Source organism: Pongo abelii, chromosome 16 (assembly GCF_028885655.2).
Source record: "Pongo abelii isolate AG06213 chromosome 16, NHGRI_mPonAbe1-v2.0_pri, whole genome shotgun sequence".
Taxonomy (NCBI): Eukaryota; Metazoa; Chordata; class Mammalia; order Primates; family Hominidae; genus Pongo; species Pongo abelii.
The window spans coordinates 95120183-95145668 of record NC_072001.2 but is presented as its reverse complement, the minus strand read 5'-3'; the positions used below and the strand labels follow the sequence as shown (position 1 = coordinate 95145668).

Sequence of the window (25486 nt, the reverse complement as noted above, 5' to 3'; positions counted from 1 at the left end):
CCAGTCTCAGTTTTCTCCGTATGGCTAGCCAGTTTTCCCAGCAACATTTATTAAATAAGGAATCCTTTCCCCATTGCTTTTGTCCTGTTTCTTGAAGATCAGATGGCTGTAGATGTGTGGTGTTATTTCTGAGGTCTCTGTTCTGTTCCATTGGTCTATATGTCTTTTTTGGTACCAGTACCATGCTGTTTTGGTTACTGTAGCCTTGTAGTGTAGTTTGAAGACTGGTAGTATGATTTATCCAGCTTTGTTCTTTTTGCTTAGGATGGTCTTGGCTATATGGGTTCTTTTTTGGTTCCATATAAAATTTAAAGTAGTTTTTTTCGAATTCTATGAAGAATATCAATGGTAGTTTGATGGGAATAGCATTGCATCTATGAATTACTTGGGGCAGTATGGCCATTTTCACAATATTGATTCTTCCTATCCATGAGGATGGAATGTTTTTCCATTTGTTTGTGTCCTCTCTTATTTTCTTGGGCAGTGGTTTGTAGTTCCCCTTGAAAAGGTCCTTCACATCCCTTGTTAGCTGTATTTCTAGGTATTTTATTCTCTTTGTAACAATTATGAATGGGAGTTCATTCATGATTTGGCTCTCTGCTTGTCTACTGTTGGTGTATAGGATTGCTTGTGATTTTTGCACATTGATTTTGTATCCTGAGACTTTTGCACGTGTCCTTTAAAATAGCCAGCTACTTCTACATTCCCATGCATTTCCCTCTTTGAAAATCACTTTTCATGTTTATAGAAGGCAAATAATGATCTCACATTGGTACAGAACTTTGTAATTTACTTGGTGCCTTTACACACATTATTAGCTCATATATTTTCTCCTGGCCAACCAGTAAGGTTGTTCAGACTGGGATCATTATCTCCATTTTAGACATGAGGACACAGGATCAAAGAGATGAGGTAGCACATCTATTCACATTCTCTACTGCTTCCTTAGAGAAACAAGCACCTGAACACGTCTTTCAGCTCCAGTACACTGTGCTCTTCTGTGACCTTCATGGGAGGTTCTTGGTCACCTTCAAATAATTTTAGTAAGGAGCACAGGAGGCATTTAGGTCCCATTACTATACATGTGAGATTAACTGCTCTTCTCATTACCTGGGACTCTAGTGGTCCAATGGCCATGGATAAGGACAGACCACCTTGTCATAAACCAGAGACCCAGGTGATGGTGTTAAAGTCACCACCTTGCCAGAATGCTCACCACTAAGCTGCTATGGTAAGCTGGGGGTAAAAAATTAAAAACCAGCTGAAGGGAAGGAAGCCTGCTAATATTTTAGTCTCTGAAAGAGCTGCTGGAGCAAGGCAATGTAATTTGCAGATAACTTCAAGTCTTGGGCTATGTCTTCCAGGGGATTACACAGTTGGCTTGACAATGAGAATAAGAATGAGTAAGAATAAAGTGAAAGCATGGCTTCTGGTAACGCAAACCTGGTGTTATAGAAATGTAAAGACCATTTTAGAAATCTGTCAGGAATTTAACTCATGCTGGGGGTGGAGGTTGAGGCTGATAATTAGGACCCATGAAATAAGTTCTAGGTTTAGCATTCTAGAAGCTGACTGCCTGTTATATGGACACACGACTTCATTTTGCACTGGGGTTTTCATTAAAAGAAGCCTAGATTTAGAGTCAAGGATCTGGGTTGGAAACCTAGCTTGACCATTTCTTTGAAATATCACCACGCATGTCTCTGAGCATCAGATTCCTATCTACACACAGAGAGCTGTTTGGAGGGTTTAATGAAGAATGCTTGAATCCTCCGAGACAAGCCAGAAAGAAAAGGCAGTCTTGTCTGGCAGTAAAACATATCATTTGGCATGAACATTGCTACCAAATACTATGTAGATGAAAATGATTGTGGATCTTAAAGATGATGGTTGTAAGCAAGAGAAACTAATTATGGAGAATCAAAGCTGTTGGGGGGCTTATAGAATACAACTGACCATCCCACAGCATGATGCTACCGTATTGCATATTGCTCTTGTGAGGACAGGGTATTCGGTTTTATTTGCTTCTGTATACTCAGCACTCAAAACAGTGTCCAGTCCCTAGTATGCATTCATCTATTATTTATGAAAATAATGAACTTCTGGAGCTGGTCCCAGGAAACAGGAGAACCTGGAACCAGGACTTCCAAATCAAAGTTAACCAAAACAGCTTCAGAAGATCCCCATGGACCGCCTCCTCCATTTCTGTTGTCTTCACAGAGGTCACATTCTAATGGTCTGTTGAAGGAAAAATGTAATTGCCATGAGATTTGGGTGCTTCCCAGCACAGTACAAGAGGTGAGAAGTTAAGAACCTACGAAGTCAGAAGACTTCAGGGCTGGAAGAAGTCTCAGAGACCACCTGACTTGGTCCTTTTGAAATGGATGAATCTGCAGCCCAGGAAGGCAAGTTTAATTGGATAGCAGCAAAGCTAGAACTCAGGACCAAGGAGTGGTAATGGAAACAATTTTTTTGATTAAAAAAATACTGTGGCTTCGAAGGAGGCCAACAGCTCCCTATCAAGGTGTGTAAAGAGGTTGGGTTAAGCAATGCCTCTGCCCAGGTGGGGAGAATGCAGAGCTGTCAGTGTTTAAACCTAAAGGCAGCTCCCAGGAGCTAGAGTCCCTTAATTCTTGGCAAAGTGGAATTTTCAGCGAGAGGAAAAGAAAAACTCAAACACAGATAGAAAAAAAAAAAAAGAAAACCTCAGAAGGTTTTTCAGATACCAAACAGCTCTTCTTCAATAATAGGCTGGCAAAAGAAGCACATATATTACATTTTCCAGAACAAACTCTCAGATTGGCTTTAAAAATTGGAAGAGAATATGCTCCAGGCAAGATCCGCTTTGGGTTTCATGAAATCCAGCTGGCTAGAAGGATTGTCAGACATGCAGGAGAAATCTAGAAAACAGATGGGGCATCTTCCTCTAATTTCAACATGGCCTTGGGAGGTTCTGCAGTTGGAGAGTGGCTTGGTGGTGCTGGTCCAAGCCCTGGGCAGTGGCCACGCCCCAGTTATACTGGAAGAGACGGTGTTTTGGCAGAAACAGGTCGTGGGCACATCTGGCTGACATAGAGTCTACACTAGGCAGTGCATGAGACCCCTTCCTTACCAGTGAGCTCAGGATGGGACCAGCCTCCAGGGACCCAAATTGTGGTACCACCCAAAACTTCTGTCTTTTCCCTACCACCAGGCTTTATAAGCCACAGGCTTTGCGAACAGCACTGAGGTGCACCCCCACCCCAGGAAAGGAAGCAGTGCCTTTTCTGGGCTGGGAAGTAACACTGGATGGAGACTGGGGGACATTCACACTCTCAGGGACGAGCCTCTGCAAAGGACAGGTCCCAAAGGTCTGGGGCTCCATGGGTGTTAAAAGCCACTTCACGGCTGCAGTTATGTGAGCTTTGCCCTCCCTCTCTAAATTGTCCTGTGGTGAGCCCCTAGGGCTGGCAGGAGCTAGCCTCATGTTGTCAGCAAGGGGGCAACAGGAAGCAAAACCAGGCAGCCCGCAGCCTGGTTCCTAGTCCTCTTAGATCACTCTATCTGCCCAAAGAGTCTTCTTAGAATTAATAGTCCTATATGTGCATATTTCCATGAGTTTATATATTCTATATTTAAACAGATGTGGGTTTCTATATCCCTTTGGGCCATACAACAGGGATTTTCAGCAAACACAGTTTAGACGAAGGAAAAAGCAAAATCGTGATGTTTCCCACAGGCAAGGTTCACTTTTGCACTACTATTGACATAACATATACAGCATAGAGCAATTTTGATCTAGGGTCATTACCAACCTGCTCTACAAATTCGTCTAAAAGTCTTCAGGGAACTCATGAGGCCACCTGGAAAAATAGAAGGCTGACCCCGTACCTGGCCAGTATGGGAGAAAGAGCCCTGGAGTTTTCTGGGCCACTGGAGTAACTGCCCACAGTTCAAAAACCCATGTACCTGGGAGCTTCATTGTCCTGGATTCTCCATTCTGCCCTGCCTCTTTAACTATGACCTTGGACAAGCCATTAAATCTTTCCAAACCTCAGTTCCCTCAGATGCAAAATGTGGTAACCTTACAGTGCCATGGTGAGGATGAAATGAGGGAGTAGATGTAGATCACTTGACAGATTAAACAGGAAATCAGTGAATGATAGTTAGAGCTATCAGTACTCAACGCAGGGACAGAATTGATACACGGAAGCATTATTATCACTGGCCAAAGGGCCAGCCAACATCTCATTGACAGTTCCCATAGCCACATGTCACCACCGGAGGGGACGTGGGAATGAGGCCTTCCCAGGCGTGAAAGTGGGTGAATCCAATGGTCGCTGTCACCTGACCTGATCCATCCTCTAACTTTGGTCCCACTTCCTCCTGGAAATACTTTCTTCCTGTGACTGCAGGGCTGCCACCTGGTCCTGCCCACCCTGGATGCTTCCCCGGTCTCTGGGCCAGGTCTTCCTCTTCTGATTGCTCAGAAAGGGAGTTGCTGCAGGCTCCCTTTTTCTTACATCCATGCCCCAAACCATCTCACCCAGCCTCGCAGCGTTAAGTACCATCTCTACCCCAATGACTCATACACTCGCATTCCCCTAACTTCCAGGCACACTCATCGTCTCCACTTGGATGTTCCAGCAGTATCTCCAGCATAGCGCATCCAAACACAAGCTCAGGACCCCCACCCCAGCCTGCTCTCTCTCAGCCCTCCCCATCCATTGGCAGCCTCACCTAGCCAGTTACTCAGGCCATGCTGGACTTCTGGCCTCTTCCCCTTCTCCACATCGAATCCATCTGAACATTCTGTTAGTGCTTCCTTTAGGAGGCATCCGTGTTATCCGCGGCTCCAAGTCCTTAGGTTCCCTCTCCTGGATCCCTGCATACAGCCCCCACTTTCCTCCTCACTCCTCCACAGTCCACTCTCCACAGAGCACCCAGGAGTTGTCAGATCATGTCACTTCTCTGCTCAGCACCCTGCAATGGCTTCCCAGGTCCTTCTGCATAAAAGCCAAGATCAGCCCAATGGTCACCAAGACTCCACGTGATCTGCCATGGCGCCTCCATTCATTCTGCTCCTCCCCCTCCCTCACTGGGTCCCAGCCATGCGCCTGCTCCCAGCTCATCAAGGCCAGCCTGTTCCAGCCCTAATAAGCCTCAGCCCTCGCTGGCCTGTCTGGAATGTTTTTCCTCCAGATAACCTCCCGGCTTGTCCCTCACTCCCCTGATGTCTTTACACACATGCCAAAACCACAGTGAGACCTGCCCCTCTGACACTAAAACTGTACTCCTCCCAACACTCCTATCCCCTGTCTTTTTTGCCACCAGCGAGCCACCACCCACTCTGCTTAGTTATATTGTTTACTGTCTCTCTCCCTCACTAGAATATGTGATCTGAGTGGGAAGGGATTTTTCTCTATTTTGTTTGCTGCTGTATGCACAGCTCTTAAGCTAGCATGGGGTGTGCTGTGGAAGCTCGGGCTAAACGAACACATGCCAGTCCCAGCTGGAAGTCACCCTCTGCTCCTCCCTTGTTCTCATTTGCCCACCGTCTCGGCATTTAGCTCCCTTTAGGTTTTCACTCCACGACGTGTCCATCCAGCTGCCCAAGCGTGAACATGGTTACTTCTCCACTAAGGGGAACAGAGTTGGAGGGAGAATGCGGGAGGAGGAAGTTACCCTGCTCTTGGGGGAGGGGAGGGTTGCAGGAAGTCTCTCCAAAGGGCAGAAATACTAAGAGGACATCAGTGTCCATTTCTACACTTCCAGGTGCTGGAACAGTATGCTCAGAAATCTCCTTCAACTTGACTATTTTCTAATCAATACATTTATGTAGGCATGGCCTCAGTTTCCTCATCCCAGAATGGAAAAACAATGTTTTTTTTACAGGTGAGATTCTTTGGTGAATTCTAAAATTCTATATAAATAAGATAGCATCACGAAGTTTCCTAGACATACCTTGATCTGATCCATGCTCTAAGTGCTAAACCCACATCCCACACCACCAGCTAAATCCACTGACATGGACTTCCCCTGATGCCTCAAAATCAAGGTGTCCAAACGTGACTTGTTTTCTCTCATCCTGCCCCACCCCACTTTTTCCATCTTGACTTCCTATCACAGCTGCCAGCTGTATGGACTTGAAATTTCAGAGTAATTGTTATCTCTTCTCTGTCCATTATAAGGGCAATCCAATCATGCTCCAAATCTTTTTAGTACTGCTTCCGTGATGCTCCTCAAAGCTGTCTCCTCACCGCATCTCCAACTTGGCCCGCTTTCCCCAAATTTTTCCAGGAGCATCGCAACCGCCTTCGACGGGGCCCTCTGCACCTGCAAGATGCTGCCCACTCCAACCTACCCAATCACCGCACCCACGGCTTTCTGCCAAAACCCAGAGCACCTCCGCTACCCAAAGCTTTCACCCAGTTTGTCCATTACATGCAGAGTAAAATCTGAAAATTCACAGCCTTATCCAAAATCTCTCCCTTCCAGCTTCATCACTGACTATACACACCCTCACCACCCCTGCACTGACTCTATGGTAATGAAAACATAACACAGCCCTAGAGTGGGAATTACCCTATACACTTAGCCTCTCAGCCTTCCCTGCAGCCATTCGTTCCACCTAGAACGCTGTGTTGAAGTCCTTGTTTTCCTTGAGGACCTCTGCGGTTCTGCATCCTCAAGGAGGCATTCCTAGATGCTCCCAGGGAGAGTTCAGTTCTCCTCACACCTGGCCCCACTGCTCCCTCATTCTCCCCCTGCCACATGCCTGCACATGGTGTGACCCTCTGGGCTTGAGAAAATACTGGACAACATTTAATGCCAGCCTTTTCTTAGAGAACTCATTCTGGCCCCCGGTCTTGGCCAAACATCGCTACAGCAGAGACCCGACACTAAGTGAAAGACACACGTGCAGTGGTCCAAGAGTGAGGGCAGACTGAATATCACTACCAACAACGACAACCATGCATGGACGACCTGGGCCTCAGTCCCCACACCAATCCTGAGAGTGGACAGAAGTGACATCCATTTACAGATACCTACTGAGGCTCGAAAATTCCTACCCAGTTGGCCAGTATCACAGAACTAGTGAGTGGCATGGTCCACGATGAAACGCTCAGTCTTGCTGAAAAGACTGTGTTTTTCAATAAGGCAACTACAGTAAACAGTAATTTATTGTATATTTAAAGATAACTAAAATAGTGCAATTGAATCATTTATAATACAAAGAAAGGATACATGCTTGAGGTGATGGATGCCCCGTTGACCCTGATGTGATTATTATGCATTGTATGTCTGTTTCAAAATATTTCATGTACCCCATAAATATATACACCTACTACTATGTACCCGCAAAAGACTGTGCCCTTGGCCCAGCTCTACGCTCCTCCCAGGAGTGAAGGTGATAAAGGCATCCCTAGGTGCTGATCTCAGACATACCACACTTCTACAGAGTGTACAGTGAAATTCCCAAGAGGAAGACAGTCAAGGTCAGGGATCCATGAAATGATGCTCCCAAAACCTTTGCAGCCCCAAGGAGCATGAGGAGTTATTAGTGGAGCAATTGAGCTGCAAACTCAGCCCTCTTATTTGGGCTTTTAGGAAGTCTTTACTGTCAGGTGGATGTTTTCAACCAAACAAAACAGGCTCCCATTCCTGCTGTGCACTGGATAAGTTCCGAAAGGTTAACATTATTAACACTCTTTCTCTTCATGCTTTTCAAAGTCTTTATACTGCTATTGTTTTTCTACTGAGTCATCTCTTTGAAAAAACTCCTTCTGTTCAACTCCTTTAATTTTTTTCTCATTCATGGTTCTATTGATGTCTTCTGTCTTTTCTCTTCCTTGCCCCCCGCTTTCCTTTGGGGCTCTGGCACCACTAAATAAAGCCTTAGCAGATACCAGAAATGCGTGCAGAACATTTCTTTAAAAGCATAGCAGACACTGGCAACACTGATGAAACATCCTCCCCTTCCTTCCCTCCCTCCCTGCGCCTCCCTCCTTCACAGGGTACGGCCCAAGCCCAGACAAGATGCCAGAAGGTTGGCTGCTGCAGCTACAGGTGCATTTATGTAATTCTACAGCACACTCATTCCAGTTAAGAACAAAATGGGAACTCCATAGGTTGGCATCTGTTTTTCAGGTAGTCCAACTGCTGAGTCAAAGGTGGGTATCTCTCGTTTCCATGGTACCCATCTCAACACATAGTTCAGTAGTGTACTAACTGGTGTACTTAGAATGCGAGCACTAAGAGGTACCAGGAAGCATAGGCGAGGCATGGCTTGGGCTATGGAGAGGTGGGCACCACTTTCCTCTCTGCCTCAAAGAGCCTCAGTTTCCTCATCTGTAAATCCGAGGTCCAAGAAAAGATGACCTGAAGATTCTTTTAGATCTAATGTGTCCCAAGTATTTTATCCCTTCAGTGAGCTGGATTTAGGGCAGAGTTCTTCAAAGTTCATGTTAAGTTTCCAGAGTTCGACCAGCAGAAAAGACACCAGGTTTTTAATCTGTCTTAGAGGGCACAATAGTGGCTGTGTTACTGACTGCGGATCTAGCACGAAATATAATCATACAGGCCTGTGCCAGCCCACCACCATCCTTCCCCACTGCAGAGCTTCTGCCAGAAGCTCCCTGCAAAGCAAGAAGAGTCCACTGTGAATTCCCAGGATGAAATTTTGTTATTTTGTAAAGGTCTTTTCTCTTGGTATTCATCTAAGAAAAGCATCAATTCATAATCTCAAGGCCACGAAAGGAGGGTAAAAAAAGACCAAATTGTGTCTAACACGTAGCTTTTGAAAACCAACTAACCCTTTGGGGCATTTTGTGGGATAAAATACACAGAAAGAATCAACAGGAGGATCGCACTCAATTATTCAAGGGAACGTCATTAAGCCAAACTTTGCTATGCTATGGTAGGAACGTGGGCAGAGCCCGTGTTCAAGATAAATGCCCAATCCCCTTTGGGACTCCTATCACCAACTGTTACGAAAATGTAGCCGAGGACATTTTATTAGAGTAGTAATGCAACGGTGGAAGCCAGACTGAGCCGGCAGGCTGCAATTCTTAGCAGCTCCGAGGTAATTGACCTGTGGCCTTTTGGTTCACAGACTTTTCACCTGAGCCAAGAAGGTGCCTGATTGAATCATAGATCTTTTATCTCTCATAACATGAGACGGAAGGGCTCTATTAAAAATGTATGAAGCCAAAGTGAGCAGGCCTCAGCTGCACTGGGAGCCCAGATCCTGGGGCCAGAGGCCATTCACCTTTCCTTTTAACAAAATCTTATGAAATAATTCATTTACACAGTGTCAGCTCGACTACATGTATGTGTTTGGGAAAAAAAAATACAAGGAGGGGAAAAAAAACAGTCAAAAATGTACTTTTTCCCTGGGTTGTGGGAAAATGATTCTTATTTTCCTGCTTAGCCTTTATTGTGTTTCCAAATTTTCTACAGAGAATATGTATTTGTTTATGAGAAAACAAACATTTTTCAAAAACAAATGTTCACATGGGTGAATAATTGCCCAGGCACTGACTACGTTTAAGTAGGTAAAAGATGCAAAATGGAGAGTTTATATATGGACACCTACCAAGCCTGGGAACAGTCTCTGGTTTGGTCCAGTGCAAACATCTTTAATCCCCAGAGCAAAGGGGTCCTGCCGCTTATGCCCACTCCAGGGCAGGAGCCTGGCTGGGAAGGCAAAACAATCCCTGATAGCTGTTCCCATCGCCAGGGACAAATCCTAAATTTGGCAACCTCAGGAAGTGAACAAGTTTCCTTTTTTTCCCCCAGGGTCAGAGACCTGGCATGGAAGTACAAGAGGCCGCGGAGTTTTTAAATAAACATTTTCCTCCCGAAGAAAGCCATCCAGTAATTATAGCAAACTTTCCCAGAAGAGATTCCATTTACCGCCTCTCTTTTAAGAAATTACTTGGCAACAGGATGTAATTTAATTAAAGTATTTACTTAAATGTATGCCCTCTGGGGCCTGAAGGAAACAGGACATTTTTCTAACCAACTGGCAGTTTTGGGGGTTGTTTGACCATGGGTCAGGGGTTTTCTCATGTTTAAACACACACACACACACACACACACACACAGACAGATACACACACACACACACACACACACACACACACACACACTTGTGCCTGCAGCTGAAATAAGAACGTCAAGATCTCCTAACTGATACGCCAGCAAAAAGCAAAACACTCTCATTTCCAGATCCTACAAAAATTCTTGGGAATGCCAGACTTCTGGCATTCTCCACTTGGCTTCGGATAGAATGGAAAAACCCCTAATTGCAGCATCTTCGCCACAAAAATCAGAAGCGGTGATTTTATTGTGGAACAAAATCTACTTTGCTTTTTAAACCCAAGTCCTGATCATTCTAGCTTAAAACGATTATATTTGGGCTGTCTGAATATTGCATTAGGTCCCAAATCCCGATTGGATTGGCTGGGTTCTGGGTTAGACTGTCTCTCAGATCTGAGGGCTGGAATTTGTGTCTTTTCTCTCCTCATCTTTTCTCTCTGAATTTCATTAAAAATGTATCCCCAGGGCCTAGAACACTGGCTGTCTAGTGCTGTCGGCATTCAATAAACATCTGTAGAAAAAATACTTTTGCTGAGTGAAGCATGGTGGCGAACGTCCTGCAAATGTTGAGGGGCAGGAGCCGGAGCTATTCCTGGGGTCATCAGACCAAGGCCAGGGTGGGGGGGGGGGCAGATTTTGGTGCTGTGGCTTCCCGAGGATGCTAATGGGAACCTGGAGGCCTCGGATTTGGACGCAACCATCCCCTGGCTGGGGACTTCAAGGGAATCGTGGAAATTCCCAGGAGGCCCCCAGCCATTCTGGCACCATCATCACCTGACATACGACTGACCAGCCTCCCCCACTCTGCGCTGCCCTCTCTTCCTCCACAAGGGACTCTGGTCTTTGTTTCCCGTATGGCGCTCCGAGGCACCCAGTATAAACAGCAGCACATAAGCAGAGTGATGGGTTTTGTGCCCACTGCTAAGTCTCGGCAGAAATTCTAGGGAGATTCACAATATGGTTTGTGCAGATTGAGCAGAACGCTGTGATCAGAGGAGTCAGTGCAGGCTCTTAACTGTCCACACCCTCTTCTCAAACTCTGCTCCTAAGCTTCCTCTTGCACATTCGTGCCTTACCTGAAAACTAAAATAAACTAAAAACCAAGCTGCAGACTTGTGCACTTTGCAATGGCAGTCGAGGTTTCCGTCCATGGGTGTGACAGATTATTTTACGTTGTCCTGTTTTCATGATCTATTCCTCCAGTCTGTGCCAACTGCTTAGCTTATGTGGTAAGTATGTCTTTGTGTTTTCATTAGGGTCATGGATAAAAATGTTGAACAGCACAAAGCAAAGGGCACAGTCTTGTGGCACTCCACACCAGGGGTCTTTCCAGACCAATGTCAATCCTTTAACGCATGCATTGGGAGCAAACTGTGCAGCTTATAGAAGTCCTTAGAGGGCACTGCGGTGCTGCGGTCAAAGCACGGGTGAAGACGACAGAAAAACCAGGATGAGACTCCTCTTTGCTGCTGCTGGCTGTGTGACCTTGGGCAAGTTGCTAAATCTCTGAGCCTATTTGCTCATTCACACTATCGAAAAAAACGACGATGGTACCTTCTTCAAATGGCAAATTTGAGATTTATGTGACAAGGTTATGTAAAGGCATTAGCCTGTGTCTTACAAAAAGTTTATCTCTCAATAAATAAAGCAACGTGGTGTTGTTTAAAAAGTTCACAAGGATACTAAAAGAACATTTGTCCTACATTTCCAGGAAATCATGTCTTTAGCATTTATTGTCACAATAGCAACCCTATCAAAAATGTAATGCATTATTTGGCTTTGCTTCTTTTTAGAGAGCTCATGACAACTCCCAGAGATCTTCTATCAAAGCTCACCATCGTTTAATAATCTACTCTTTTTTTTTTTTTTTGGAGACTAAGTCTCGCTTTGTCACCCAGGCTGAAGTACAATGGCACGATCTTGGCTCACTGCAACCTCCACCTCCTGGGTTCAAGTGATTCTCCTGTCTCAGCCTCCCAAGTAGCTGGCATTACAGGCGTGCATCACCACACCAGGCTAACTTATTGTATTTTTAGTAGAGATGGGGTTTCACCATGTTGGCCAGGCTGGTCTTGAACTCCTGACCTCAAGTGATCCACCTGCCTTGGCCTCCCAAAATGCTGGGATTACAGGTGTGAGCCACTGTGCCCAGCCATAATCTATGCCAGACATTTGATGGGAATGTTGTTACACTCTCTCATGAATCGTCCATTATTTTCAGAATCCATCTTTACCAGTGTAATGAAAACCATGATGGTCATGGCCACCTCCTTTGTACATGTCCCTTTCCTTGTCCTGCATAACTTTTTTTTAATAAATAACTGGTTACAGACCTATGAACTCACATCTCCAAATTCTCTGAAGAAAATGGAAAGCAGAAATCATAGAACCCTTAGGGCCCCCTAGACTATTTTTTTTCTTTTTAATTACTATGGACTCTAGCTGCTTTGTAAACCTGTTTGTCCCACACTTTCCATTTTAAGGCATTCTGCTCAGTGGGAAAAATAAAAATAAAATAGAAGCTGATGAGTTCTACTTGCTCTCAGGTATTTGTTAAACATACCTACCACCACCTGCTCTGGTCATTTCTCTCTCCTTAGTGAGAAACTTCTTATAGGCTGGGAGGAGTAACAGTCCATTAGACAAACACACACCTGCCTTCTCCATTCTTTCCTTCACTTTGCAGATAGGAAAGCCAAGGCTCTTTCTTGTTTCTTGCCAAATCTAGTAGTCAAATTGGGAGGTCACACCCAAGGCTGTAGTTCCCCTGCTTGCCTTTCCTAATGACAGTTAAGGAGTTACTGGATGTAGAAACAGAGACCCATCCCTACACTTGGTGACTGGTGGTGGACAAGGGCATGGACACGGGCTTGGACACGTGCAGGGTAAAGAACTGCACCAAAGCATCCCTGATGCACACAGAGCAGAGCTCTCAGGGATGCGCTGACCTGGGGCAAAAGAAACAGGCCAAAGGACTGAGATATGTAAACAATCAGTGCCAAGAGCAGATCACTCTAGCTCAATAAAATGTCTTTACAAGGTAATTAGCAGTTCATAAAATCTGTTAAGTAACTTAGAAACCCCTGTACCACTCTTCCAGCATCTCCACTGCTAAAGGACCCTTGGGAAACATTAACTCTTCCTGCAATGAATCACGCCACATCAGCAAGGTAGATGGTAGCCACTCATGGCCAGGGGAATTCAAAACACTTCCTTCTGCCTTTGCTGACTGAGAAGAGAGTCCCAGATCATCCCAGTTTAACACTAAACTCATAGAGACAGCTACGGGAATGGTTGGGGAAGGAAAAGAATTGATCACAGCCTCATCTCAAGCCTCAGTTTGCTCACATGTGGAATAGGATATACCTGCCTTGTAGCGTTGTCACAAATCAGAAAGCAAGAATGGAAAGTGCCTGGCCAAGAGCCTAGCATTCTCCAAAACAAGTGGATGCCACTGATATGTTTGCTAGCCATAGTAGCAGCAGCAGCAGCAGTAGTAGCGGTAGCAGCAGCAGCAGCAAGAGCAGCAGCATTAGTGTCATTGCTGTTGCTGCAATTAGCTTATGTGCCTACGGTGTCCCCCATATATTTTTCACAAGAACCCTATGAAGTATCATCCACAGCCTTAAAATAAGAACTTAAAATTTAGGAGGGATTGGCTTGGCTTACCTTTGAGCCTGTATCCTTAAGTGCTTCTTGGCTTCTTGAATTTAAAAATCTCTTGCAAGTGAAAATATCACTCTTCTAACACAAAACAAAAAACCCAAGAAAACAATTTTTTAAAAGCAAAAAAAAAAAAAAAAAAAGACAACCTATGAAAAATAACTTCTACTAAACTGCTATTAAGGAACAGTAATCATTCTCTCTCAATATGCCACACCATGAGGACATGCCATTAAGAGGATGGAAGGATGGATAGATAGATAGATGCATGGATGGATGGACAGATGGATGGATGAACAGATGGATGGAAGGCTGGCTGGCTGGTTGGCTGGATGGATGGATGAATGGATGAACAGATGGAGGGATGAGTGGCAGGACAGATGGAGGGATGGATGGGAGGATGGATGGGTAGGTAGATGGGTGGGTGGGTAGGTGGGTTGATGAATGGGAAGGCCTTTGTATTTGTGGGTTTCCTAATATTTTCTGGGGCATTCCTTCACTTCATTCAAGTCTGTTCAAATGTCACCTTCTCAGAGAGGTTTTCCGTGGCTTACTTTTGTAAAACAGTACACTTCATTCCCACTAATTCTCTAGCCTCTAATCCTGTTTTGCTTTGTGTAGATGTTAAATTTTTGTCTCTCTTATACTAGGATGTAAGCAGCATGAAGATTTTGACTTTGCCTTTTGATAGCTGTATCCCCATGACTGAGAGAGCACCTGGCACATAGTAGGCACAACAAACATTTGTTAGGCAGACATGAGTGGGTGGACAAATACATACACACAAACGTCACACAAACACGTCAATACATGGTAGCATAAATTCCACTTAAATACAGACTAATCATGAATTCCAAAACTGTCTAACTCACTATAAAAGCAAGTTGGACAGCATAGTATTTCCATAAACTTCCCACTGGACCCAAGGCTCACTTTCCTCTGAAGATTAAAGCCTGGGAGTGGGAACGAAAGTGAGGGAAGCCCTCTCCCTTTTTACTCTTTGTCCAGTCACTTCTATTTACCAAACTGTACTCTAGAAATGAACACACAGACTCCACTAAAAGAAAAAAACACTGAGATGAACTCTGCCCATGATATGTATGGAAGTGGGGATTGCATCAGTTTCTTCTGCTTTTTTCATTCATGTTTTTCACTCACTAGGGAACAAGACTGTGCTATGTCCACAGTTCTGCGACCTAGTGAATCCACAATAGGGAAAAGACGATTTAAATACTAAGTGCCACCCAGGCATGGTAGGTGTTCTGGAAGCAAAAAAGACAGAGGAACCGGGGACCACATGGCCCACCTGATTCACTGGACTTGGCTCTGGACATGACACCAGGATATACAGGAAACCTGACCTTCTGCCACCACTATGAACTGGAAAAAAAGGTTATCTTAGCCCCATAAGACGGAGCTCAAAAGCCCTCTAGGGTAAGGATCAATGGGATAAGGATCCAGCTCTTCAGAATGAGTTTCTGTAGGAGGGTAAGATCCGTCTCAACTTTTAAAGTTAAGTTTGTTTATGAAAAATCAGTCTTGGCTGGGCACAGTGGCTCATGCCTATAATCCCAGAACTTTGGGAGGCCGAGGCGGGTGGATCACTTGAGGCCAGGAGTTCAAGATCAGCCTGGGCAACAGAGTGAAATCCTGTCTCTACTAAAAATACAAAAATTACCTGGGTGTGGTGGTGCATGCCTGTAATGCCAGCTACTTGGGAGGCTGAGGCAGGATAATCACCTGAACCCGGGAGGCAGAGGCTACAATGAGCTGAGGTCCTACCACTGCACTCCAGCCTGGCGACAGAATGAGTGACACTGTCAAAAAAAAAAAAAAAAAAGAAAGAAAAGAAAAAAAATTCAACCTCACCTTTTAATAGCAATACTTTCTGAAAGCTCCAGTTTTCTTCTCATATAGAGTACCAAACAATGAAAAAGAATAATTTAAAAAATGCAATAAATTTCAATCCCATAGTCTTGAAAATATGACCAGGCTAGCTGTTTGGCACAAATGTGGACATTTAGGATGCAAACAGCTACTAGACTTTTCCTTGTATGTTCTGTAAAGAAAGGTGGATTCAGTTTAAGCTGAAGTTTATCCTTGTAAGGCTGCAGGGAAATATCAAGGAATCCTCGAGGTGGCTTTAGCATACTTAGCGCCAAGCCCTTCTGCCACACTTGAAGAAGCTAAGACCCAAGTTCTGGCTGTGAGTCTTCCCTAGAGTTGTGTAACCTTGGACAAGCCCCTCAATGTCTCTGTGCTTCCTCTCCTGTAAAGTGAACAGTTTTGCTGGCATAACCATCCACTCAGTTGATTTGATGACTTCTGGCTACAAAGCCACTCTGCTCTGACACCCAGAATCCCACAACTCCCCAACTGCAGGTGGCACTGCAGGCTTCCCAGTGCCCATGCCTTTTCTGTCTTTCTTCTTCCTGGGAAGCCTCCTGTCAACTCTTGGAAGCCCTGGTGCAGATGTTACCTACTGTTTCAAGAAAGCATTCCCTAACCAACCATGCAGTTAGTCTCTCCCATTCTGTAAACATTTCTCACGTACCTATTATACCATTTATCAAAGCATCTTTCAACTGTATGTTTGCAGACCTGCTGTACCCTGTGAGGGCAAGAGACCTGTTTCAGACAGGCAAAATGAGTAAACAGCTGATGGGTGAATTCGAAAACAAAATAACAAATTTATTTAGCTTTCTGTCTTCTCTCACGGGTATTTCGTAATAAGGCAGAAACAATGCATTTTGAGAAAATGACCACTCCTACAAGGCAAGAGTTTTTTCCTCCATCTGAGAGCTTCCTACACTTTAAAGCAAGTGGGCTAAGGTCATAGATTTCCTTAATAGTTCTACTGGTGACTGCTTATGGGTGACTATTACCCTTGGTCCTTACAAGGTATCACTCAGCAGGTCCTGCGTAGAATGCTCACATGCACAGGTCTTAAAACGTCTGTGTTTGTTCCTAAATACAATCAGTCGAATCCACATACTGTACCTAAGTCAGCAAGAAAAGTTATATATAGCTGGAGGCTAAAAATAATTTTGGAAAAAAAAGCAACTCTAGATATCCAACTTCCTCTGCTAAAATCTTGTCCTTTTAAAGCTGGGAATTTCTTGGTATCACTTGAATATTACTGATGTTTTATCTCCCCTAAAAGGCTCATCAGGATCTTATGCCAACAGATGGGAACTCTGGTTTCAGACAGGATTTCCTGCCTCATCACTACACCTTCTGGCTGAATCTGGAGCCAAAGCAATAAAATGTATTGGCTTTGCCTTCCTGCCACTCCAGGCAGGTGTGATGATCTGACCACAAGTCAGCTTTGGCCTTTGCTTTCTGAAACCAGGGCTGCCACTGTATTAGGCTGGGTGGAACGGCACAGGAGGCTCTGACACTCCTCTGCCTCCCACAGGCTCCCTCAGGCGTCCCTAGCCCTGGGTTCTCGGTGCCCCTGGTGCTTGCTTTGCACAGAGTCATCGTTACAATAAAAGTACCTTGACTGTGTATGTGAACATCTTTCACCACAGTGGAAGCTTCTTGAGGGTAGGGCTGTGTCTCATTCATTTTTGCGACCTTAATGCTTAGCATGTAATACGAGCTAAGTAAGTCTCTCATGAATGATGAATGAAGACCAAGTCACCAATAAAACTATTAAGGAAATCTATGACTTTCGCCCACTTGCTTTAAGCGTAGGAAGTTCTCGGATGGAGGAAAACCCTCTTGCCTTGTAGGAGTGGTTGTTTTCTCAAAATGCATTGTTTCTGCCTTCTTGCAAAATGTCTGTGAGAGAAGACAGAAAGCGAAATAAATTATTTTGTTTATCAATTCACCCATCAGCTATTTACTCATTTTGTCTCTCTCTGAAACAGTCTCTTGCCCTCATGGGGCACAGCAGGCCTGCAAACATACAGTTAGAAGATGGTTTGATAAATGGTATGATAGGTACATGAGAAATGTTTACAGAATGGGAGAGGCTAACTCTGCATGGTTGGCTAGGGAATGCTTTCTTAAAGCAGTAAGTGACATCTGCACCGGGGATTCAGCAGGCTTTCTGCTGCACTATCAAGGGCATACTAAGTCTGGGCCACCCAAAAATGTGAGGATGCGACGATGACAACAAGCACAACCATACTGGTGATGATAGGGACAGTGGCTGCCATTTGTTGAGTACTCAGACATGTCTGGGAAAACCCGTGTGATATCTTACTTAATCCTCACTACAACCCTCAGAGGTAGGTATTATTATCAGCATCTCCTCAATAGGCAAGAACTGTGGTTTGGAAAGAAGATGCAATTTACACGAGATCACACAACAATGAAGCCAGGAATTCTACACTGTTACTAAATTCACTTCTTTATCAAATACCACAGAAATAATGTAATGATTAAAAATATTTCTAAGTCGGCTCGGAAGAATACCTATTTTTGGAAAACGCTGTAGCATGCACTATACTACCTTCTGGATTGGGTAAATTCTCCACCGCTGCCCACATGGATAAGCTATGAAAACAGGTCTCTTCTGAGCACTAATGTCAAAAGAAGCCAGAGAGCCTCATGGCACTGGCCTGACCCTCAGAGCCAGCTTTCTCTCTGTAGGGGAGCGCTGGGTGGTGCATGCACGGGGCCATCCCTCTTTCCGCCTATCCATCCTCCTCACTTCCTTAATCAACACGACCCACAGAGAATACAAATGGGAGTCAAGAGTGGCCGCCATGAAACTGTAGGAAAATGAAAATAAAAATGGATTGATTTTCAACGCTAGTTAGCCCAGAAACCTGGGATGTATTTTTTCACTTTCCCAGGACAGGGGTCAAGTGGGCCAGCCCAAATGGTTTCAGGAATTTAGTGTTTCTGCCAAATAAATTGGCTGAGATTAGACTATTCATCCATTGAGTTGACAGATTTCAGCATTGCTTCAAACTAGAGGCTTCAGAACATAACAAAAGTGTGTGCTATGGGGGAAAATATAGACGGATGGATGGATGGATGGATAGAGTACATATATAGTCTACATATTGTGTGTGTATATATACACATGCACACATCACATATACACTGTTTGAAGCTACAAGTCTACTTGGCTGGTAAAAAACTTGAGGTACTCAGAGAGAGGCTCATATCCCAGATACAGAACGACTGCAAAAAGTCTGTCCCCACCTTGTAAATGGATCACATTCAGGGGAAGAGAATGGTCAACAGGCAGCAGTTCTTTGGAAGCGCCCTCTCTCAGGGTTCTGTATCCATGTCTCTTCCCCCACATGGTTCCATGAGCCTTGGGCTTTGATACAGTCCTCACTGCCCTGACACGAAGGCCACTCTGACTCCCTTCTCCTCTTCCGTATCTGGGCAGGTTGCCACCAAAACCCTGTGGTCTCTGCTATGGGGCACCCGACAGACAATAAGGCACCCAAGTAGAAAGGAACCACTCCACAAGGGGCAAGGCTGCCGGGCTCTGTACATATCTAACACACACAGGGGCTGGAGTTCATCCTCGGGAAAAGAGACAAAGGCCTCCCTTTCCTGCCTGCCCATGAAACTGGGCGATCAGCTAAAATCTAGAAATTAGATAGGCTTTAAGAGGAGGGTTCGGTCATAGGACAATCATTCCCCACACCCCCAGATTTCTGCCCAGCAAACTCTTGATCATCCCTCAAGATGCAGTTCAAGTTTCCTGCTGTACAAGGAGTGCTTCCAGCGTGTGTCGTACCTTAAACACCACCAGCTCACCTGGGCCTAGGGCAGGGCTTGGCCATGGCAGTGATTAACGAAGCTTACAAATAGGAGGAAGCCTCTGGGGGTGAAGGGGAAGAAGGTAACATTCACTGAACACTTAGCATTGAAGAGCTACATGCTTTGCCTTTACCTGATTTGATTTCCCTATGACTTTCATGAAATCAGTGCTCTCACTACCCCAGGTCACAGATGAGCAAACTGAGGCTTTGAGAAACACATCAAACATAATACATAGCTTGCCCAGGGTCACAGAGCTGGTAAGTGGTAGAACCAAGAGTCAGGCAGATAGTTTGACTCCAGGGCACCCTAAATCTCACACACAACCTCTGCCTGCACAAGTGAGAGGCAATGAGCAAAGCCATCCTGGCAGGCTGAAAGCAGCAACCGGCCAGCCCACACATGCTACCATTAGGAACCGCATCGGCCCCTCCCAGGACGCACACACTCCTAGTTAAGACATGGAGTTCACAGCAACAGTTCAGCTGGAGCACTCTAAAAATGGCCTCCTGGGGGAAAAAAAAGTCCCCATATGGCACCTTGTCCCAGGCCCAGCACCAGGGGAGTGATGGTAGCGGCATCAGATGCTGCAGTCACATTATCGTAACTGAGGGTCACCCAGCTTGCACATGGCAGCCTCAGTGGCCAGGCTCTTAGGTTCACAGACTGGGAGGGCGACCGAAATGGGGAACACACTGGGGGACATCCCTGCACTCCAACCCACCCCGGGATCCCCTCTGACACCATGCTCACCCACTCAGGTGCAGCCCACAGGTGAAACAGGCTCCCCACTCCTGGTGGCCCGATGGATGCCAGTCCTCCCTCCTTCGTCACTTCTCCTGGATTACCACAGCAGCCCCACCTTATCTGCCAGACCTGAGGTCAGGCTGCCAGGAGGCTGGTGAGGGGACTGAATTAAACCTGGCTGTGAAATTCAGAGCTTCCAATCCCTGTGGAAGAGAAGTGGCAGCGTCACAAGGTGATGGCTGCCTGCTGCCACTTCTGATGCCATGAGAGATGCTGGTGGGGACGTGGACGTAACACTGGTTAGGAGGGAGGGGGCACCGTGTTGTGTGGAGGTGTGACCATGTGAGGCTGAAGCACCCAAGGTCACTGCTCTGAACCATCACCAGGGCCCCTGCTGGCCCTCGAGGACTACTGTGCACAGTAATGCAAGAATGGTGCTGACAGCAGCCCCTCACCAGGGAAACCCAAGTGACCTGGCCAAGGCCACACAAAGACTTAGCAGCAGGGTTGTTAAAACCTAAGTCCCTGACTCCCACCCAGTTCCCTTCCGGCTATGCTAGCCCTGCAAACCGCCCCAAGGCCTGTCCTCACATCTGTCTTCTTCAGCCCGTCCATCTCAGTCCCTTGTATTCGGGTACACATCAGCCATAGCCCAGCCCTGAACCACATCATCACCTTCTCCATTCCATCTCTGTGATCTCAGTCCCGGCACCTCCCACCCATCCTCCTCCACTCATCAGTAGCCTGCCTGCTTCATCAAGGAGTTTCCCTCTGACCTCTCCAAACCTCCAACTGTTCTGAGCCTCCTGCCCTTCCAATTCTGCTAGTGTGATGGGCCCCTGTCTCACTCACCTCTGCCTATGCCTCCAAGCCTCCACCCTGGTCTGCTGGACCAACCCCCACCACCCAAACAAGATCCCTGGCTGTCCGAGCATCCTGGGAGGTGTCATGTGCCCCTGGTGGCTTCACCTTCCCTTTTCACTCATCCCTGTGAACTCCTGAGCCAATCCTCCACAAGAATCATTCCAGAATTTCTCCTCCCCAAATGTCCACACAGGCCTTCTCCCACCCTCCCCTACCACCCACAGCCATCACCCTCTCATTGAACATCCCTAAGAAGCAGTGGCTATTTTGTGTAAGCAACCCTGCTCCAGTCCTCTGTTCCCCTAAATATCCACCTCTACACCCATTTTCTTCCACCCCTGGATTTGAGAAGGGGAGCATCATCGTGTCCAGCCCTTCCCCGCCTTTTCCAGAACATGCTTCACACACCGCCTCTTCTCTTTCCCATGTGTTCAACACTAGGTCCTTCCCTGTCAGGGAACATAATTTGGTTTCACTTACAGCTTTTTAAGTTTATATAAGGATCCCTGCTTCCTTTTGCTACTTAGATGTTTTCAATGCCACCTGCTCTCGCCCTACCCCCTCAATCCCAGCTCCTCCAACTCTATGGAAACAACATTCTTAAAGATCTGCACCTTTGAGGGATCAGTTCCAATAACCAGATCTTAACCCTCATTCTCCCTAATCTCCTTGCAGCAGCTGAAGCTGCTAATGTTTGATGTTGTCTTCTTTGGGCTCTTTCTCCTTTGCAAACGGTATCTAGTCGCTTTTTATGGTGCCTCTTAACCTTGGAGTCCTCCTTTATCTGTTCACTCTCCTTCTGCCCATCAAAAGTGGGTGTTGAGTAGCTGATCCACTGTATCCTTTTCTTCTCCTCTCTTTGAAGGAAGTGGTCTCCCTTGTGACTTCTAGAGAGATCCACACTACAGAGAAAATTTTCAAATGTGCGATCAAGCCCTAGTCTTTATCTTAATCCCACATAACTCACTTTGAGATGTAAGCATTTGGATTCTCATTGTCACCTCAAATCCACAGGCCCGAAGTTCATCTTCCATCCTCCCCCAATCTTTCCCTCCTCCTCCTTTTATGACTGTGACCATCTGTCACTCACTCCCCGTGTCTTTGTGGTCTTTTTCCTCATGTCCCATCCACCCTTGCTTTGATAACTCTCTGGAACTCATTCTCTCTCCTCCATTTCACAGTCAGTATCCTGGTTCAGCCCCTTATCAATTCATTCTTTAAGCCGTGCAATAGTCTTTCACACTAGTCTCTCTGCTTCCCATCTCTGTGTCCCGTGCTGCACACTACCTCCATGTCAACTTACAAGGGCCATAGAGATTGCCACTGCCTTGATCCCAAGGGATCAGGACCAGATTCCTTCCTTTAGCCTTCAAAGCGTTCTTCAGGCCGGGCACAGTGGCTCATGTCTGTAATCCCAGCTGAGTCGGGGGGATTGTTTGAGGCTAGGAGTTCAAGACCAACCTAGGAAACACAGTGAGATCTCACCTCTATAAAAAAAAATGTTTGATATACATTAATTTGTATCAAATACATTATATATCTCTAACATATATATATATACACACACACACACATATATATATATAATATATAATATATACAACAAATCTGCAACATCAAGACCAGGTTTGCTATCTCTCGGCCTTACATCTTCGGGCCTTCTCCACATCATCTTCCTGCCCAGAATGTCTAACTCTCTTCTTGGGGTTTGATAAAACCCTATAATGTCTAGCAGAAATTTCATCTCCTCCTTGGAGTGCCCCATCCTGAAATCCTTTCTGCCCACTCTTTAATCCTCTGAGGAGTGTCTCTGCAATTCATTTGGTAATCAATCATGTGCCAAATCATTTGTATCTTATTGTAAATTTCCATTTCATATTTTTCTTATGTCTTATTTTTCCAGCTATCAGCTCCTGCCTTCACCCGTTCTTCTTGGCCCCTGTTTCTGAAGCCATGTTCCTATAAGCTCGCGCCTTCCTGATTGAGCAAATGGGGTCAGAGCCTGGGCCCCACCGGCAAGCAGGGACTGGACCAGTCTTATCATCAGCAATGCTTGCGCAATGCCCCCAACAGTTACCCTTAGCAGCCTGTTCACACCCCACCCTCACTGCCATGTGTAAACTCTACGTTCTGGCCATCTTCCTGCTTGCTTAGTGTTCTGCCTCTCCCTTGGGAGTGAAAGCTGTCCTGAACCCAATACGGTTTGGCTGTGTCCTCACCCAAATCTCATCTCGAAATGTAATCCCCATGTGTCAAGGAAGAGACCTGGGTAGGAGGTGATTGGATCACCGGGGCGGTTTCCCCCATGCTGTTCTCATGATAGTGAGGGAGTTCTCACGAGATCTCATGGTTTAGAAGTGGCAGTTGCCCTGGGCTTTTCTCTCTTTTTGCTGCCTTGTGAAGAAGGTACTTGCTTCTTCTTCACCTTCTGACATGACTGTAAGTTTCCTGAAGCCTCCCCAGCCATGTGGAACTGAGTCAATTAAACCTCTTTCCTTTATAAATTACCCAGTCTGAGGTAGTATCTTCAGGGCAGTATGAAAATGGACGAATACACCCACCAACAGGACCTGTGGAAAGCTCCTGGCATTAAACGTACCAAGTTGCTCACTCCCACGCCTAGCACTTGCCTGCCCAAGCCCCCAAGGATGGACCTTGCTCATCAGTAGGACATCACTCCAAAGAGCTCTCCCACCTGAAACTAGAAATGGTGGCTCACCTGCTTCCCGGTATTTCTCTGCTGTCCAAGGCTTCTGAAAGCCATGCCTTAAGCTTAGCCATGGCACCAAGACAGAATGCAGCAGCCTTTTGGGGGACTGCAAACCAAACAGTGAGCTTTTCCCCTTAGGAAGGACTTATACTCACAGCTAGCTCAGTTCCCTCCACATCAGATCCAGGCCTTATCCTCCTTACCCTCCTCCTCCACCTCCCTCAATGCCTACTCTGTCTCCTCGCCAAGCCATGACGCTGAATTCCCAGAATGCTTCGGACCTGAAAACCTCCCACCCTTCTCCTTCCACAGAGAAGGACAATATCCTCAAAGTGCCCCTTTTCCCTCACCACTTCCACCATATAGCCTGGCAGACTAGGCACCCAATAAATGTTGTATAAGCAATAAACGTTGTTAATTTGATTTTTAAAGGGAAGTGTTTTAGTGGACAAGTGGAGGAGGAAGAGGTGGGTGTTTTGTGACAAGGAGGAGAGGGCAGGCTTGCATTCTCCCACTGCTTTTTAGCCATTAGGCCCCTTTTTCTGAGTAGTGTTTAAATGCTGGCTCATTTCCTGTGTATGCAAAGCCCATGGCGAGTATAGTTTGGTGCCCATAATAGCAATAAATTATGACTGTAATTGAAAATACAGGCCTAGAAGGAAACCCTAATCACGGGGCATTCTCACTCCTGCAGCCCTCCGAAGGGTGCCAGTTTTCTTTCCAGCTCTTTCTTTGCCTCTCTGCCACCCACGCTTCACATCTGTGCCCAGGTATCTGGCCTTGAAGCGGAGTTGCACTTAAAAGAGCCGCAGGTGGCCCACTGCCCCCGCGGCCCAGTGAACTGTGATCTAGGTGAGATGCCCATCAGGCTTCTGCATTTCCTTTTCCTTGGGAGGAAACAAAGGTACTGATTTTCCTCCATATATTTCTCCCCTGCCAAGGTGCCAGCCCAGACAAAGGAAAATGGGCTCAGGTTTAAGCTTTAGCCTGCATCTGGGGAGATAAAGAGGCCTTAGCATTGCTCACTGGGGGTGAGATTGTGCCCTCCTGGTCCAGAAAAGATGGGGTGGGAGTGACCACGCGAGGGAAGGTCACCTATTTTTGGTGAAAACCTATGTACGCTCAGCCTTTTACATAGAAAAACCTGCTTAATTCCTGCCTGGCCTCTGTCACCTATTAGGACAGCATATTCTTAAGCAATTTGACAAGGTGAGAAACTGAGGCTCAGAAAGGTTCAGCATCTTGTCCAGTCACTGAACTGCATGGTGCAGGCCCAGGAATTAAACCCCATGTGTCTGACTTAAAGTCCAAATCTCCTTCCTCAACATCCCCTGCCAGCAGGACCTCTAAAGGGCCTTTTAGATGCCACAATTTTATGATGGGTCCATAGCTCAGCTGGATTTAAAAACAAGAAAGAATGTTTGATTGTGAGTGACATTTTCTGTATCACTGAAGAATGCCTGTTTGTCTATTCTTAATACTTTAAGTCATCAGCTGACAAGTTTAACCTGACTCGGCGGGTGGCTGGGGCACCTTGTTTAAAGGCTCCCTGTGCTGTGCTCCTCGGGCACATCGGACCACAGGAACAAATCTCATGTCACCTTCTGCCACAATGGGGTCACCCATTGTGACCACATCAGGCCACAGGAACGAATCTCACGTCACTCAACCTTTTGCCACAAA

The 25486-nt window shown here is 46.0% G+C and overlaps 1 protein-coding gene and 1 long non-coding RNA gene across 9 annotated transcripts in view; both read right to left on the bottom strand.

The window, feature by feature from the left end:
- SLCO3A1 (solute carrier organic anion transporter family member 3A1) overlaps positions 1-25486 on the bottom strand; it is a 323050-nt gene that overhangs the window by 132371 nt on the left and 165193 nt on the right. The gene's annotated exons all lie outside the window — the stretch shown is intronic.
- LOC129050201 (uncharacterized) overlaps positions 21570-25486 on the bottom strand; it is a 41986-nt gene continuing 38069 nt past the window's right edge. Inside the window, exon 2 of the long non-coding RNA XR_010137244.1 lies at positions 21570-22580. This is a non-coding gene — a long non-coding RNA (uncharacterized LOC129050201). The remainder of the gene's footprint in view (positions 22581-25486) is intronic.